The sequence below is a fragment of the Sapajus apella genome, unplaced genomic scaffold (assembly GCF_009761245.1).
Source record: "Sapajus apella isolate SASKATOON/1434 unplaced genomic scaffold, GSC_monkey_1.0 scaffold6, whole genome shotgun sequence".
Taxonomy (NCBI): domain Eukaryota; kingdom Metazoa; phylum Chordata; class Mammalia; order Primates; family Cebidae; genus Sapajus; species Sapajus apella.
In genome coordinates this window covers 60,705,936-60,724,711 of record NW_022436946.1, presented here as the reverse complement: position 1 = coordinate 60,724,711, position 18,776 = coordinate 60,705,936, and the positions used below count along the sequence as shown (strand labels likewise).

Below are 18,776 nucleotides of genomic sequence, written 5' to 3'. Positions count from 1 at the left end.
AAAATTAGGTCAGTGTCATGGGAAGCACCCAGATCTCCAGATGCTGCCTTCAGCACTCTTTTCCCTGAACTACCCTATTTCTCAAGATTGGCTCCTTCCTGAACCACTTTCGATGGAGTTAGAAAGTGAATGGAGGTAACAGCCAATGCTTATGCAGTGTGAATTTGGGGTTTTTTTTTAATTTAAAGGAAGCCTAGAGCTTGACATAGCTTGTAGGCAGAAGATGAGGTTAAAGTAAAAGAACTGATAAGTAATATTTTCTATTTCACTAAGTAATGTTACCAGCTGTATAATGAGAACTATGTCTACAAAATCTAGAATGAATTGGAGACTTCAAATTGTCACTGCAGATAGCTAAACCAAACTAATTATCCAGGCTTTAAATAGAACTTTGTGGTCTAAATGAGAAAGAGAATAATTTGTTCTCTAAGTAAATTCTATTTCTTAATTGTGAGAAACACACATTCACCTGTCCAAACCCAAAGGATGGACTCAGAGACAGGAACAACAGTGGAAGCAAGACTTTTAATGGCGGTCTTGCAAGATCAGGTGTCTGGTAGGCAGGCACATATGGGGCAATTACAGCAGGTAATTTATCTCCTAGCACGCAAGCCCCTCCCCTACTTCCTCACTGGTTGAGTACTATGGGGTTACAGTCTTCCCTGAAATTGCCCAAGTTTCATTATTCCCCTTACAAGGTTATATCCTAGTCTTCTTCCCTGCTTAAGTTTTGATTTCCCAATAATGAGACTTTCTTCCTTTTTGTGGGCTGACCACTCCTCTACATTCTGTTCATTTATCGTGACCTTCTAGGTGCATGAGCCATGCTGTTTGTTATATCCATAGGCTGGCTGCCAGTACTTACATTTATCATGCCTTGAAAATGTACCATTTAGAATGTTTTCTCACATTCATGATAATTGTTAATATGTAAAAATGTTGCGTGAGAAGGCCTGAGTTAGAAAGAATAACCCAGTGCAATCCATGCTTTAGAAAATCTATCCTGGGCCCAGGGCTTTCTATACACCAGTCATTCTCATGCAACTGCCCCCATTTTTTTTTTTTTAACCATAGCTGCATGTTTCCATTAAATTCATTTTTTTAATATAAGTAAATGTATGAAAAAAGAAAGCTTTGAAAAACGATAAAATGGAAAACCAGTATAATTTGCCAAAATCAATTAAATTTGCAATTATAAAAATCTTTAAAAGTTTATATGTGCTTTTACTAGAACCATCTCATGCATGACTGTCAGTGTATGTACTGTGCCTTGGGAGACATTGATCTAGGCTAGAAGTTATCAATATTTTTTAGAGGTGGGGGAGGAAACTCAGGAACCATTCTATTTGGCCTCACACAGATAGGTAGTTGGAAAAGAAGTATGTTTTCATCATTTTAGAAAACTGTAGATATTTTCTTTGATACTACAACAAGGCTTAAGATAAAGACTATGAAACTAAATCAATGAACTTTTACTTCAAAATGTATTGGTCTACCTTGCATTTTGAATGAATTTCTTTACCCATGCCTGATTTTGTGTAAGTATGCATTGGTCATTTGGAAAACATTGTTTTACTGGGCTATGCAGATCTTCCAAATTTTGGCAAATTTATATTTTTTAATACCACCATGAGCCACATAAGGAAAGCATTTAAACGCTGGAAGTCTGTTAATCTCATGGTGGCAGATACAAGATTCCAAAATTCAAATTTTTACCTGAAACCTCCCATTTTATTATTGATGACAAATACAAAAAAACAAGCGTTCTTGTTTTCCCTTCAATTGAGAGGTCCACTTAGTTCATTTTCAAGAAAATGTCATTACGTACCAAAGTCTCAATAATCATAGTTTGCCTGCAAGTTAAGCTTCCTCAGATCAAAGTTTGTAAGTCTGTAAGTCTTAACAGCAAACTGGTTGGTGCTTTGTGACAAAGGTGGCTAGGTCAGCCGCAGCTCAACCACACAGGTGCTTGTCCTTGAGACAACACTCGTACTTTGGTATGAAGCAATAATTCATGTGTGCACTCCATTTCATCACAGAAAATGTTTAAAATACATGTATTCAAGGATTGAAATTTAATAAAATCAATAACTCTGCTTCATCAAAGACATTCTTAATTTGGTGCTTATTTTTTTCCTTTTTTTACTGCGAATGTATGAAATTGAAGAATACAATGACTGTAAGCAAAGTTTGGTGCAACTGCCTTGATGCATGTTAAGGGACCAGTGGTTTTACTTGCAATTGATTTAGCACTATCAGTGCAAAAGTCAACCTTGAAAAAAAGGCAAATAACATTTTGGTATTAGTGTGAAAATAGTTCTGATCTCACAAATCCCCTGAAAGGATCTTGTTGATCTTCAAGGATCTGTGGCCACACTTTGAAACCTGCTGAGTAAGGCCAATTTGCAAAATTAAGGGAAAAGGAAAGGAATCTCATTTATTATATACCTTATAAACATTATGTTATGAATTGAATTGTGTCCTCCCTAAATTCATATGTTGTAGTCACCCCCACCGCCCCCACCGAATTTAACCATATTTAGAGACAAGGCCTTGAAAGAATTTAAAGGGAGGCCATTAGGGTGGGGTCCCAATCCAATATGGCCAGTGTCCTTATAAGAGGAAGAGACACCAGGGACATAGTACACAAGGGACAACCATATGGAAAAGCAGCAAGAGGATGGCCATCTGCAAGCGGAGTGGCCTTAGAGGAATCTAATCCTCCTGGCACCTGGATCTTGGACTTGCAGCCTTCAAAACTGTCAGAAAATACATTTCTGTTGTTTAAGCCACCTCCTCTGCGGTATCTTATTATAGCAGCCCTAGCAAACTAATACATATTGGTATCATATGATGACATTATGATACATACATGATGACATTTATGATGCTATTAGTCATCATAAAAACTTTGAAGTACATATTGTCATCCTCATTTTATGGAGGAGGAAGTGAAAGCTCAGGGAAGATAGGCAATTTTCTAAGCTCATGCTTAGAAAGAGAGGAAAAAGCCAAAATTCAGATATGACCACAAAGCCAGAGGTCCCAGAGTCAGTGCATGAGTGAGCTTGTATAGAAACTCAAATTCCAGTGCTCTGTCTGTGACATCAAGTTGCCCTGAGAAGTGAAGATGTTATTTCCTACTAATGATCCTAAAAAATAGAAAACCTAATTATAAACAATTTCTACTAACAGTACAATGTAAATATTACTCTAATTAATGATTTTGCAAAATTTTATCTCTGCCATATGGACAATGCAATTTAAAAAAATAATAATTATAAATACGCAGAGACCAGTGTGGCTCAAACACAGAATTTTATCACAAATACGAACTACGAAAACCAACCCCACCCTTCTTTCTCTAATAGACATGTCTGGAGGAGCTAAACCAACAACCTAAAGAAATAAATAAATGACCTAACAACTCCTGTTTGAACCTGTGCCCTTCTTTGCCTGTTCTTGTAATGTGCTATTGATTGGCCAGCCGGAAGGGACACTGTTCCAGCAGCCTGCTGTCCATGAGAGAATGACTTCTTCACTTGGTGTCTCGATTGACCCCTCAGGAGGTATGGCTGAAAGTTCAGCATCAAATGGCTTTTAATATCTAGGTTTCATTCTGAATCTCCCTCAAGTCCAGCAGTAATGAAGCAATTGTATATCCTGCCATAATAAATCTGAATCAAAATGAAGCCAGTACCCTCTTCCTTCCAGGGAGCAGAGTGGATCAGAGTTTAGACAGATGAGGAGCATTTTGTGTAATGCCCTGATCAGAAGGATAGAAGCTCCATCCTTTGGTACAGAGCAACTCTGAGTGCTTTTCCTGTGCAGGTTGCCATTTGTATTAGAAATTTGACTGCCAAGGAGTTTAAGCCTTATTGAGGAATAGGAATCTATAAACCTTTATTTCAAAGTTCTTGCTTCAGTGATGTCTTTTTTTTTTTTTTTTTTGCATTTAGAATTAATTCCACTGCAAAAAAAGTGCACATCTACCAAATATCAAGCTTTGCATTAGATACCAGGGGTCTTAGGGTAAATAAGACATCCATGCTTTTTTCTCAAAGAAATTTCATTGTCTCTATTGTGTTATCTGAATTCAGAATGCCATGGCCTCGTTAGCCTATTTCATTTTATTTGTAGTATTTGCCAACGTCAGATAGTCTTTTATTTTTATTAATGTACTTGTTGTCCATTTCCCCAACCAGAATGAAGCTCCTCTGCAAAGGCATGTATCGTGTCTGCTTTGCGTGTCACTGTGTTATCAGACCTGGAATAGTGCCTTGACACAGTGTAGACATCCTTTAAAAATGAATAATCTACAGCTAACTAACATTGGCACAGTGTACGGACTAGGTATGAGTAGTTTGAGAACATTAAGTCTTTTTTTTCTTTAAGGACAGAAGTATAATGACTAAGTTTAAAGGATGGACACCGTCTTACCACATACACTTGTATTTTGTTAGAAGATATTTTATTTCAAGACAAGCCTGGACAACATAGTGAGACCCTGCATCTATTAATATTTAAAAAATCAAAATGAAGAGATTTTGGAATATCTGTTAAAATCCATCTGAAGTCACAGTGTTTTAATAGCTAAAGTGATTTTCACAAATTCTCAGTGGAGCAAAGAATTTATTTCCCAAGAATTCTTTTCTGAGAATCTCTTTAACCTACTTCCTTGAGTTGAAAAAGTAAAGTAGTTTTCATAGGGATGAGCTGTGCAAACCTAGTGTCCAAAAACATCTGACACTCTTATCTTGAATGACGCAATAGAATTTAAAGAACTTGTCATCATGTGGTCCTTGACAAAAACCTTTGTGGAGAGTATCTTTGCCATTTTGCGAATTTTTACAATCAGAACTTGCCCCCACCTTGCACATGACTTCTTTCACAAAAATTCCATCTCCCAAGTCATCTTCTCTGCACCTATTGAGGAGTATAGATCTCCTCATGGTTTTTGGCATTGGAGTAAGAAAATAAACTGGTGGTGGGTAATGAGATTATGTATTCTTGGACCTTTCATCTGTATTATTGATTCATGTATGTGTGTGGGTGTGGGTAGAGGCATGTGCGTTGGCCTTTTGCAGAATGAGATTCTGTAGTTTTCTGCAGTGGACATTTCCTACCTTTGGCTGGCCCAGATAGTAAGAATACTATCTTTCCTGGCTTTGATTGCTGAGAATTTTAAGTAGGTTTCATTATTTATACCCTTTTTTTGGACTATTAAACATGTCAAATTTGGTGTAGACAAGAGGCACTCATAGAAAGGGTTTTTTTAAAGGTCTCTGCATATAAGATACTTCCATAGCAAGTCATAGAAAAAATTCCCAAGTTTCAGTGTGGACAGATGGTGCTGCTCTGCAATATAAGCAGCAATGTCCTCAGGAGACTATTGATTTTGTTTGTGAATATAAATCCCTAAACAATGACAGATAAGCTGGTGGGAAGTACTTCTTTAATAATTCAATAATTTCATTAAATGATCTGGTCCTAAGTAAAACAGAGATGGTGAGATACCTGACCATGGACTGTATTTAAGTCTCATATGAAAATAAGATCATGATCTACTTTTGTTCATGTTTATCTATTTTGTCTGCTTCAAGATAAAAGGAAGTCTTTCAGTGTGTGAATTCTAAGAAATAGGGCAAACGACATCAGATTCTTCCAACTGTCTCATAGCAGCCATTTTAAGTTCAGGCTCCCCACATTCAAGGCAACGGCTTGGTTCATTTGCTTACTAGGTAAGCTTGAACATTGATTTACTTTGCCTACTGCTATTTAGCTTTCTGTTTTCTTAGCAGGTTCCCATCTCAATGGAGCATGGACAGTAGTAGGAAGTAGAAGCCAATTTGATTCCAACACAGCACTTTATTACAGCTAAGAAGGACATATTACCCAAAGCTGTCTTCCGATGTGCCAGAAGCAACAATCAGGAAGAATTCTAAGGGGCAAATAAACAACCTGAAACTAAATCACAGAAACTTTTGGAAACACAACTTGAATGAGTCCAAGTGTATCTGTGCATTTGTGTATTTGTTGTTTATGCACGACAAAGTCCTATAAAATCAAATTGATTTACTTTACCTTGATTTACTTTAGTAAAAAATTTTAAATAGCAAATTCATATTTATGTTTGTCTTCACAAAGGAATTATAAACTTAATGTTTTGTATATTTAATTTGTTAATTAGGGACTCGTAGGTCATCAAAGAGATGTTAAAATAATACAATCAACAGTCGTAGAGTAACACATGTACAATTTAATTTTTGGCAAGGCTCAGAAAAAACAATTTGATATGTTAATGGATCTTAATGGGCAATAGCTATTAATTAAATAAATAGCCCATTAGACTGAGAAGTGAAGTGTCAGGACAAGGACAATCTACTAAAATTGCTAAAGAATAGCAATTAACTTACAGTATTTAGTGATGGCACAGATATTTCTATTTGGTTTTGTAGATATTTGTGTCAGCTATATCAAATTAATTAAATTAAACCAGCAACTATTTAATAAATCTCTACCATGTGGGCAATGCTATGCTAGGTATTTGGAATAAAGCAAAAAAGTAGACAATGTGATCTAGATTCTTGGGGAAAATATAGTAGGGAGAGGCAAGATGTAAGTAAATTTAAAATACAATGGTTGTACATGTTGGCATACTAAAAATGTTTTAAGGTATTACACCATCAATTCTTTACCATTTTTATCACTGTCCATCATGACTTACTAATAATTGTTGAGGAAAAATAATGCTGGAGGAGAGTGTGGGGATAACCAAGAAGGTGTAAGTCCTGGCCTTTCCACAGGAGGCCAGTGATTTAATTTGGAAGATTGATTGCTAAATGAAATCTTTGCCAACACAGGAAGTCCCATGAATAGGAAACGGAGAGAGAGTTGAGGACCAGGATGTCCTGGCAAGTGTGCAGAGGAGAACTGGATCTTGAGGTACAGGTAGAATGTGACTAAACAGAGAGGGGAGGTGGTGGCTCGGGTGGGGACGATGGCCAGAGCCAGCTTCATTATGAGGCATTAGGGTTGAGGCTGGAGAAGAGATTTATGTAATGAAGCCACATTGTGTGCATGCTGGTGATTGAGGGATTTGGACTAAGCTCTCCTGAGGAGAGTGACAGAATCAAAGTGGTTGTAGGAAGATACTGATCAGATTGAAGGGTGCTGGGAGACCTGTGGTAGGGAGTAGGAGCTAAAAGGCAGCAAGACTGGCTGGAGGCCTTTGTGAGGGGTAAGAGATGAACATGATTTCCTAAACCAGATCACAGCCTTCTTAAGGGAAAGGGAAATACCTTGCTTTTCCTTTGTTTGCTTGTTTTTCCTGTACATTCAGTCCAGAATGTATAATTCAGTAGAATAACCCCTTGTAGAGCCACTGACTTACGAGACTATCTAAAGACAGGTGCTGACCTTTGCCTCTGATAACTGTATTTGGCCTCCTGGAATAAGACTGCCTCATGAATAAAACAAGTTAGAGAAACCTAAGGAGATTCAAGCAGAGGTCACTCTATAGTGAGGTGATAAATTTTGTGACCGATATCTAGGCCTACCCTAGTTGCAAGCAATCATTACTGAATTACCTGGTGATAACAACAGGAGGCGAAGAAAATGTGCATTCTAAGCACAGTGCAAATGCAAATTGCTAGCTTCCTGGAGATCTGATCAAATAAAACTTAAATTTTAATTAAACTGTGGCCAAATTAATTAAAGGTTACTATATTGTGTGATAGATAATTATCAACTAGAATGTTAGTTATTTTGCTGCAGCATCCTGATTTCTTTATCTTCCTTTTCTGAAAATGTAAAAATCCTTTTAGTCTTTTAGTTGAGTCACAAGCAAAAAAAAAAAAAAATTAAGTTAGCAGAATGTATTAAACATTAATTTAAGCACAGTCATGCAAACTTAAATTTTTCTTTTTTCTCTAACTACATTTTAAGTTCTTGAGATAATCTTTACGGGTGGCACATCTAGTTTTTTTTAATAAGCTTTTAATAAATTTGGTAATAATAGCAACTAATAATGTTAACAATAATAATGATAACTGTCATTTCTCTCTCCTCAGGATCATTTTGTGCCGAGGGTTCATAACTGAGTCATAGCTGTCTATATTAAAGGATTGTTCCTAGGTTTTATTTATCTTGTTCAGCCTTTTAATTCAATTGGTTTCTTGGCTGATTTGTCTCCCGGTGTGATTAATCAATGGGAACTAGGGACCCAATTCACGTTTTCACTTAAGTCGATTGAAATGGTGAGTGTGGTTATGATTGTTTAGGAGATAAAGTGGGATCGCTGACTTAAAGATCATTTCTTCCTGGTTTTGTGCCTTAACTTTCTTTTCCCCAGCAGACTTTCTGGTAACTGATTCTCTGTTACGGAAGCCTTACAGGGAGTGGAAAGGTAGATAGAGATTTCTCTTCAGTGATGATTTCCATTAATTTTATTATTTCTCATCAACAATTGATGTACCCAGAGGTGATCAAAGTATAAGTAAATGACCAGCAATTGGTTTCACTTCAAATCTAATACTTTCCAAAAAGCACTTTGTGGCCAGTATCTAAGAGAAATTTAATAGAAGTCAAAGGCTGGAAGAAAATGTGGGGGCTATGCCATTTCCTCCCAAGCTCTTCTCCCCTCATCTAGCATTAGACAGGCACTACCACTTCTCTTCTCAAGGTGCCCAGACAGGACGATTCTGCAGTAGCCTTTAGGAAATTCATTTCAACGTTAATATCCCTCATGGCCTAGAGAGAAGTAATTTGGCTCATATATAATCTGGTTCCTCCTCGTCTGCGTTAAAAGCCCTTAATGACCTCATGTTTTCCCTCAGCAGGTCTGAGGGTATTCTGTCAAAACGCCATGATGGATTATGTGCTTGGTGACCTTCTGTGACTTTTTGCAAGGCAAGTTGAGTAGAATGAAAAGGTGGCGAAGAGGCAGGGGAATACCCCTATTTGCCAGCCTGCCATCCGGCAGCAGGAGGAAGGTTTCCAGAGGAAAAGCTGAATGAGATCCTTCCTGCTTCCTCTCCTCTCCTGCCATTACCTTCTCTACTCTGAAAGCCTAACAGGGGAAACAATTTAGGAAAAGAAGAGAAAACTCTCTCCTTTGTGCTCAGCAGTTGCCATTTACAGGACTCTTGCAAGTTTAATGAAAGGGAAAACTGGCCTTCTTGCGCATCTCCTGTAATACTTCCTTTGGCATATAATACAAATGAGAAGACATTCAATGTTAAATATTTGTGTGCATTTTGTTTCTTATTTGGTTTGAGAGTTTCCCTACAAAACAGCTTTTTTAAAAACGGAGATCATTATATTTAGAGGGGCTTAGTAAGAGGCTTTGACGTTTGAGTCAAAGGTTTGCTATTAGAAATAGATGCTTGGTGTCGCAAAGAAAAATTAGCACTGAGACAAGGATCTTTCAGCAACGCAATTTTTACTTCCTGGACTGCAGGAAGGGCACCCTCGCTAGCCATTGTGCCATGAGAGTGCAGTGAAAAAAGGAAAACACACAAATTTATCCCTTATGCATTTGGGGTCATCTTACTGCTGTGTATGATCTCCTTACTCTGTGTCTGATCTCTGAGCCAGACCTCACAATCTAAACTAAAACCGGATTAGCTAATAACGCAGAACTTTTCCAAACAGGTGAAAGCAATGGAGGGTTGGGCCATGCCTGTGAGCACGTCCAGCACAGATATCTTTGTTAAAGTTCAAGGACATAGACTGTACTACGTGCCTGTAAGCATGGCATGTCTAACAGCTACATGGGATAGGGCTTAACAAAGTTATTAGTACACGTATTCTTTAACAAGAAAGGAAACTTTAAAAAGGAACTTTTCTACTTCCCACATTTGCTCACCTGGAAACTGCTCAGGTAAAGAGAACATCTTTTTACTGTAAAGGAGCATTCCTTAGATCCCTTTAAGCCACCCCAGACAAAAAAGACTAATTTCAGTTTGTTCAGAAGTAACCTCAGAATTATAGACAGGGGGAGGGTTGCAGCACTAGCCAGAGCCCACATGTTGCATTTGTAACCCATTTATTTGCAAGAAACACCACCAACAAATCATGCAACAGCATATTCCAGATAATAAAGTTTTAAAACTTCGATGTCTGTGCTATTTTAGATTGGTGTTCCTATCTGTGAGGTACCCTAACTACCATGTATTGTGTGTCCTGTCTCCTCATCTAGGTTGAGAGCCAGATCACATCATTCCTCTAAATCCTCAGCACCTGGCACAGGGGCTGGACATGAGTAGGTACTGATAAAACAATTGTGGAATGAATAAATGAACATAGAAACTGCCTTTTTCTAATAACGTTTATCTGAAAAGACCAGTTGATTCTTTATATGAGTTTTGCTCTAGCGGCTTCTTGGAGAAAAAAAAAGAAAGTGTAGGTTTTACTCAAGACTATTTTTGATGAGGCTATAACAATGTGTGGACTGAGGAAGGCGAGGAGGAATGTGGGATGAAAAATGGGGAAAATCTTGCTGGGGATTTTTGGGCTTTTATACAGGTTGGTTTCTGCTGGGCACTGCCTGAGAGATTTTGTGTGGATTGCTGAGTGAGGGTCTAGAAATAAGTTCATTTTATTTTTTAATGTGTAGAAGGCTGGAAGTGTGAAGTACAAAGTCAAATCAAGGGGAAAATGCAAATGAAAATCATGTTTCCTTGAACATATTCTGTAGCTCTTAATTTCTCTGGGTACCTTAGACTTGGGGCAGTTTTCTCTCTGGACCAGTATGTCATTTATTTTGGTTCTACAAAGTCATACACCACTGGAATGCGATTGGTATTCTTACCAACCCAGAACCATCTGCTCCTTTCTAGACAACAGCTATTCTGTTCCGGCTTTCTCCAGCTCCTGCGTCTTTCAGTTTTCCCATATATTTTCAATCGTATGTATTCTTTTCTTGGTGAATAAGAGACAGTAAGTGCCCGAGGAATTAGTCTTTGGATACATTTCTCCCCCAACAGGCGCTGGATTTTTAAATGCTTGTTTGTTCCCTTTCTGAGTTTTGATCTTCTATATGCAAAATGAAATGTTTATCTGTAACATTGGCAAAGGGAAATGTAGTCTTCCGGAAAAGCCCTATAATCCTTACATAAATCACAAGTCACTGTTTAACTGGTGACCAATTAATGTCATAATGTTTCCTCTACTCAAAAATCAGGTAGCAAAGATAAATTGTTTCCAGAGGAAGTGAGAGGTAACTGATGAAGAAAACAAATCAATTTTGGTGTAAACTTAGTCTTGCTCCGCTCCCAGTGTGGCTGATGACTGGATGCTCAGAAATGTTCAAGGCATGTTCAGTTAGAACCTCAGAGCAGCAAACTCATCCCCTGGCTGGCATTGTTTACCTAGAATGTGTGGCTTTCATGCCATGATCAAATTTCATTTCTCGTCTATCTATGTGGTTTAAAGGAAACTTCGTCAGACTTAAAGGGATGTGGTTTCAAATCCAATTCCATGCAAGTTGTAAACCTCTGAATCTGAGCTTCCTCATCTGTAAGATGGAATTAATGACACCTACACTACAAAGGTGCTAGGAAGATTAACCGGGACAGCATATGGAAAATCTTGGAATCAGCTGCTGTTCAATAAATGTTGGCTGAATTTTAATCTGCAATTACTAAAATGAAGTCCAGAAATGAGATAATGAATCTGGATAATTCATCCTTGCATCAATTATTTAAACTCTGCATAAAGAGAAAGGCTTGGGGATTCAATTATCTGTATACTTACTCAATTCTGTGCTGCATCTTTTAAATAAGCTTGGAATTTAACACATAATCATATTCTTTCTTTAGGTAATTAGTTCTGGTGGTGAAAGGGTTAAGGAATTGCCCATCCCATTTTGTTCAAAGATTTTTTTTTTAAAGGCACTATTAGAAGAGATGAAATCTAACGTAAATGTCAGCCCCGTATCAAAATAAACTTACTGTTAGAATAAAAAATTCTCTGGGTTTATTAAGATGTTATGAATTTAGTAGGATTTCCATCACTCTTCCCTCTATTTGTAGTGACCAAAGCATGAAACCATTGTTAAAACCACCTATTAATCAATTTGCTCTTCTGCTTTTCAGTAATGGAGTTTCCCAGATGAAACAGTATATCAACTTTAACCCTTTTCTAGTAAATTAAAGCTTTTAGCTTTTACCAGCCAGGACCATTAATGCCATTTTGTTATCAAGAAATGTTCATGCTTATGCTGTTAATCATTAAAATAATTGCAATTATTTTACCTAGGCATCCTTTAGTTTTCAGACTCTTTTAAGTCTTTCTGCCCTAATACTACTTGGAGTCACCTAAGGCTTTAGGTATTCCTTTAACTGAGCATTTTCATTTTGATACATAGATTTGTGATTAACTTATTAATGACAAAAAGGTGAGTTATAAAAATATCCCCACCTTCTAGCATTCATTATTCACAGTACATCATCAGCCTTCCCAGGCTTCAAACTAGTTCCCCTTTAGCTTAATTTTATTACTTTATCAATTTTAGGTATCATGATCCATTGAAATTTAAATTCATTTGGTTGAAACCAATAAAATACCATATAGTTGCTGTCAAGTTTTCTTTTAAAATGCTATCTTTTATACTTAAAAAATTAAGCGGTATATTTTACCATTGCTTTTCTCCATATTTATTATAAAATATCTGTTGAGGTCCAATATCGTGTTCTTTAAGGGTCTCAATAGGAAAAAAATAGCACACTCAAATGAAATAATTGAAAATGTTTGTTTGAGGCACAGTCTCTCTCTGTCATCCAGGCAGGAGTGTAGTGGTGTGATCACAGCTTACTGCAGCCTCAGCCTCCCCGGCTCAAGCTACTAGCTCAAGTGATTCTCCCATGTCAGCCTCCCAAGTAGCTGGGACTACAGGTATACACCACCACACCCAGCTAATTTTTTATTTATTTATTTTTTTGTACAGACAGCATTTTTCCATGTTGCCCAGGCTCATCTCAAACTCATGGGCTCAAGTGATCTTCCTGCCTCAGCCTCCCAAAGTGCTGGGATTACAGGCATGAGCCATTGTGCCTGGCCTGAAAGAGTTTTAATAAATGAACTATGTAAAAAGATGCAGTCAGAGTTGAGGGAACCCAAAAGATATAGGAATGCATTCCAGAGCCAGCCATAATGGGGAGTTATCACCTGTCTTAGGCATGAAGGAACAAGGGGTGGGAGCAACTACTGGAACCTGAAGAGAGTGACTGTACTGTAAGAGAGGTCTGACTGACAGGAGCTGTGTCTTTGCTGGAGGAAATAGCCAATCCAAGGTGACCTTGCAGCAAGGGACCTAGGGTCCTGAACTTATTTTCCTTCTGCCCTTCCAGTTTCTACTGGGAGTTCCCACCAACCAATCCAAATAGTAGCTAGAGGCAAGAGTGTCTTTTGATACAGTTCACACAGGTCTACCTTCTGTGGCACAAAGCAGGGTGGAGAATGGTGAACATGCCCCTAAAGGGACAAAGGGCAAATATTAGGTACTAAGCAAATGGGTGTCAAACACTTTCAGTTTGTGATCATATTCATTTTAACTGAATACACATTAGTGGAACATCTATTAGAGGAAAGCCACTTTAGTGGCCTCTGAAGATATGAAGACAAGTAAGCAGGACTGGCTAGGGTCAGGCAAGCAAGGTGTGTAGGGCACATTTGCGTGTGCTTGAGGCGACCTCCTTAAATTTTGTGCTGAGGTTCTTCACTTGCTTCACCCTAGTCTCAGCCCTGTAAATAAGACTCAATACCCATCTTCAAGGGTTTTTCAATCTAGCTAGACAAACATGAATAAAAAAGAACCATAGCACAAAAAGTCCAATTACAAGTGCCGTGCCCAAAGTACAAGAAGTAATATGAAAGCCCAAATGCCTGACTAATAAATTTCAGTGACAGGATCTGGTATGGCTCCTCTGAAGACAAGTCACCTAAGCTGTGTATTCAAAAACAAGATTTTGAGAAATTTGTTTGTTCAACAGATATCTACTGAGCATTTACTATATGTGAATTCCTGTTTTAGATGGTAGGGGAAGAGCAGAGACCAACACACAGAAGGTCCCTGATCTCATGAAGCTTACGTTTTGGTGGGAGCAAAAGACAACAAAAAAATAAACAAGTGAGGGAATATGAAGTGGAGACGATTGGATGCTCAAAGACAATTCTGCTTGCATTTTTGCATGTTTCATGAGAAGAAGCTCTAACTGTCTCTTTGTTTTGAAGTGTCTTTCAAGGATGTTTGTATAGCAAACAGCCTTGGAAGATAATAGCGTTCCCCTTGGGAGCAGGTGGTAGGTAGGCTTGCTTACTGTCTACTATAAAAGGTTTGGGACACCTGAACTCATGGTTCCTCAGCCACAGTGTGTGTGTGCAGCATTCACCAAGGCCCTCCCCAGATCACTCCTAATTTGAGGGTCAAAAGGAAGCAGCATAAATATGAAGCCCATGCCATCTGCTGTGTTGTGAGTGATAAGGTGCTGTATCTTTGAACCAGGAGTCCAGTGTTTTCTGCTTTCATCCATGAAACCATGGCTGGCTACTTTGTTAATTGCAAGCAGGTAAAACCTCAGACCCTTGGTAGTTCTCAGCAGTTTTTGGTGATAGTATAAGATGCTGATAGGGACATTGCTTTCTGAAAAAGAAAGGATAAGTACCATATGGGTCAGCCTCAGGAATATGAAAGGACTTTCTAGAATCCAGCGGTAACACTCTTACCCAATGGGTGAGCAAGGATTGTAGGGGAATTAGTGAGGGTCTCCACGGTCCTACCTGTTAATATGTTTTATAGCCAGGTGAAGGGGCGTAGGAGTAAAACAAGCAATCAGAACAGTGTTTTTGTCATTGCTTGCTTACTTCAGGTGGGAAGAAGAAGAAATGTTATAGTGACAATGAGGCAGCAAGCCCTGTGGCCAGAGCCAAAAGTCAATATGGCTATAGCTACCGAGGCAATGATGCTGAAATAAATGGTGTCAGCAACAAAGATACAGAGATTTAGACAGGCTAAAGGCATTAGAAGTTCATTTGCTTGTACTGCACTGTCACTGCTTAACACTGAAAGTAAATGAAAAGCCTTGATTTCCGGTGCAGAATCACTCTGTTCCTCTGCACCTCTGCTATCTCCCCATCTCTCTTGAGCTTGATCTCAGCTGCTTTAAAGAGAAGAATGACTGGGGCTGTGCCAAGGTCTCCCTGTCCCCAAGGGCAACTGGAAGCGTTATACACTTATCTGAGTATGTTGGGAAAGCTTGGCTAGGGAAGGACCTCAAACTTTTAAGTTCTATTGGACATAGACAACCCATCCCAAAGTCCCAAGTGACAGGGGTTGGGTTGGGTATACAGTAGGGAAGGGAAGTTAACACGACCTTGTGGATAGGGTGAATCTATAGTATGAATTGATGTTTTATACTCCTGTACTTCCCTGACCCAGAAGTTGCCAGAGGGGATTCTCACGATCAGAGAAAGAGGCTCATGTATGGAGTGTTAGTGGGATAAACCATCCTGATATTTGCATCCAGTGGGTGAGTTGGGATTTTGCCTGAATGTCTCCATCCTCAGATGCCCAAAGTTTTCACTATTCCAATGACATCCTCCTGGGTAGCAAGTCAGAAGCCTGAGCAGGTCCTGACCATGTTATTATCCCACATCTGCCAGCAGGGGTGGCTGAAACGCTGAGAAAATCCAGAGGCTTGCTCACTGAATGAAGGTTTTGGGGACCATGTATGGATCCACAGTGTTCAATCTCTCAGTCAAAAAAAAAACTACTCTCTCTAGCTAACCACCACCAAAAAGAAGACCTGGCACCTGATAGTACTTTTTTTGGTTATTAGAGACAGTATATTTCTCACTTGCCCATTTTTATTGGTCCTGTACATAGGGTAACTTGAAAATCAGCACCCCGTAAGTGGGACTCAAAGAAAAAAAAACAGCAACGATCACCACCAACAAGAAGTCTGTTTTTATCCCTGTGAGCTACAAGTCTCCATGACTGATGATTTCGCTGATGGGAACTTCTGGTAAAGAGAAGCAGTCTTTATCTAGAGGTGCTCCCGGGGATTTTGGTCTTGTTTACCTCACTGACATGGATACCAGGTACATTTCTATTGAAAAGTAGCAATTAACTTGCTATCTGGCTCTTGTCAACATTGAATGCCTAATTCATGGAGACTTTGGGATTTCCAGTCTGACATTCTTATTTTGGGGGTCAACTTGGACTCAACCACTAACAAGCTGTGAAGAGCCCAATAACCTTTGTTTGTCAAATAGATACAGTATATTCGATAATGCAGCCACCCTGGCCCCAGTAGCATCTCAGCTTTGCTTGAAAAACTGGCAGGTAATCCTCTGGGAAAAACTATCTCCTCTAGTCTACCATTTGAAACAAAATCACTGGCTCAACAGGGCCTTCAGTTCACAAAATTTTCCCCGAGAAGTTAGCAAACTATAGCCTGCAGGCTGGCCACTTTTTTTTTTTTTTTAAATAAATAAAACAAAACTATGTTTTTCATGATAAAAATAAACAGTGCAAAGAAGCATATGAGGGAACACATTTAAAAATATTCTTTTAATAAAATTTTAACTTTTACTTTCAGGGGTATATGCGCAGGTTTGTTATATAGGCAAACTCATGACTTGGGGGTTTGATGTACAGATTATTTTGTCACCTGGGTAGTAAACATAGAACCTGATAGTTGTTTTTTTTTTCTCTGAACGTTTTCCTCCTCCCATCCCCCACCCTCTCAGAGCCCCAGTGTGTGTTGTTTCCCTCTATGTGTTCATGTGTTTTCATTATTTAGCTCCAGTTACAGTAAGAACATGCAATATTTGACTTTCTGTTCCTGCATTAGTTTGCTAAGAATAATGGCCTCCAGTTCCATCCATGTTTTTGCAAAGGACATGATCTGGTACTTTTTTAATGGCTGCCTAGTATTCCATGGTGTATGTGTACCACATTTTCTTTATCCAGTCCACCACTGATGGGCATGTGGCTGATTCCACCTCTTTGCTATTGTGAATAGTGGTGGAATGAACATATGTGTGTATGTGTTTTTATGGTAGAACAATTTATATTCCTTTGGGTATATACCCAGTAGTGGGATTGCTGGGTCAAATGGTAGTCCTGTTTTTAGTTCTTTGAGGAATCACCACACTGCGTTACACAATGGCTGAACTAATTTACATTCCCACCAACAGTATATAAACATTCCCTTTGTCTCTACAACCTTGCCAGCATCTATTATTTTTTGACTTCTTAATAATAGCCATTCTGACTGGTATAAAATGGTATTTTGGTTTTGATTTTGATTTCTCTAATGATTAGTGATATTGAGCATTTATTCATGTGCATGTTGGCTGCGCGTGTGTCTTCTTTTGAAATGTCTTTTTATGTCCTTTACCCATTTTTGCCTACTTTTTAATTGGATTAATTGCTTTTTGTTTGTATGTTTGTTTAAGTTCCTTGTAGATTCTGGATATTAAACCCTTTGTCAGATGTATAGTTTGCAAATATTTTCTCCTATCCTGTAGATCACCTGTTTACTCTTGATAGTTTCTTTTGCTGTGCAGAAGCTCTTTAGTTTAATTAGGTCCCAGTTGTCAATTTTTGCTTTTGTTGCAATTGCTTTTGGCATTTTTGTCATGAAAGCTTTGCAAGTTTTTAATGCCCAAAACGATATTCCTTAAGTTACCTTCCAGGGTTTTTATAGTTTTAGGATTTATATTTAGGCCTTTAATCTATCTTGAGTTAATTTTTGTATGTGGTGTAAGGAAGGAGTCCAATTTCAATCTTCTGCATATATTGTCTAACAGCTAGCCAATTATCCCAGTACCATTTATTGAATAGGGAGTCCTTTCCTCGTTGCTTGTTTTTGTCAGCCTTGTCAAAGATCAGATGGTTGTGTGTAGCTTTATTTCTGGGCTTTCTATTCTGTTCCATTGGTCTATGTATCTGTTTTTATCTCAGTATTCTATTGTTTTGGTTACTCTAGCCTTGTAGTACAGTTTGAAGTCAGACAGTGTGATTTCTCTAGCTTTGCTCTTTTTGTTTAGGATTGCTTTAGCTTTTCAGGCTCTTTTTTGGTTCCATATGAATTTTAGAATAGCTTTTCCTAATTCTGTGAAGAATGTCATTGGTAGTTTGGTAAAAGTAGCACTGAGTCTGTAAATTGCTTTGGGCAGTGAGGCCATTTTAACCATATTGATTCTTCCTATCCATGAGCATGGAATGTTCTTCCATTTGTTTGTGTCATCTCTGATTTCTCTGAACAGTGTTTTGTAACTCTCATTGTAGAGATCTTTCACCTCCCTGATTAGCTGTACTCCTAGGTATTTTATTTTATTTTTTTGTAGCAATTGTGAATGGGACTACATTCCTGATTTGTCTCTTAGCTTGGGTGCTGTTTGTGTATAGGAATGCTACTGATTTTTGTACATTGATTTTATATCCCCAAATAAAGTTTCATTAAAACTCAATTACACTCATTCATTCCTGTATTTTCTATTTTTATTTTTTTCTTTATGTGGACAGAACATAATGTGTTGTCTACTTTGGTGTTACTATGGGAGAGCTGAGTAGTTGCAAAAGAGATCACATATCCTATAAGCCTAAAATATTTACCATCTGGGCCTTTAAGAAAAATTTGTTGGTTCCTGCTATTGATGCCTAGGCCTGAGTCACTGACAGTTTGGCAAAGCTCAAACCCAATACTGTCCAGTGGGCTGCCATAGCTATTCAGCTATGCAGAGGCAAAATGGATGCATTCAGTCTT

General features: G+C 38.3%; 1 long non-coding RNA gene across 1 annotated transcript in view; it reads left to right on the top strand.

The window, feature by feature from the left end:
- Positions 1–16,579, top strand: part of LOC116549607 — a 95,901-nt gene extending 79,322 nt beyond the window's left edge. Inside the window, exon 3 of the long non-coding RNA XR_004267962.1 lies at positions 15,887–16,579. This is a non-coding gene — a long non-coding RNA (uncharacterized LOC116549607). The remainder of the gene's footprint in view (positions 1–15,886) is intronic.
- Positions 16,580–18,776: the final 2,197 nt, after the last annotated feature.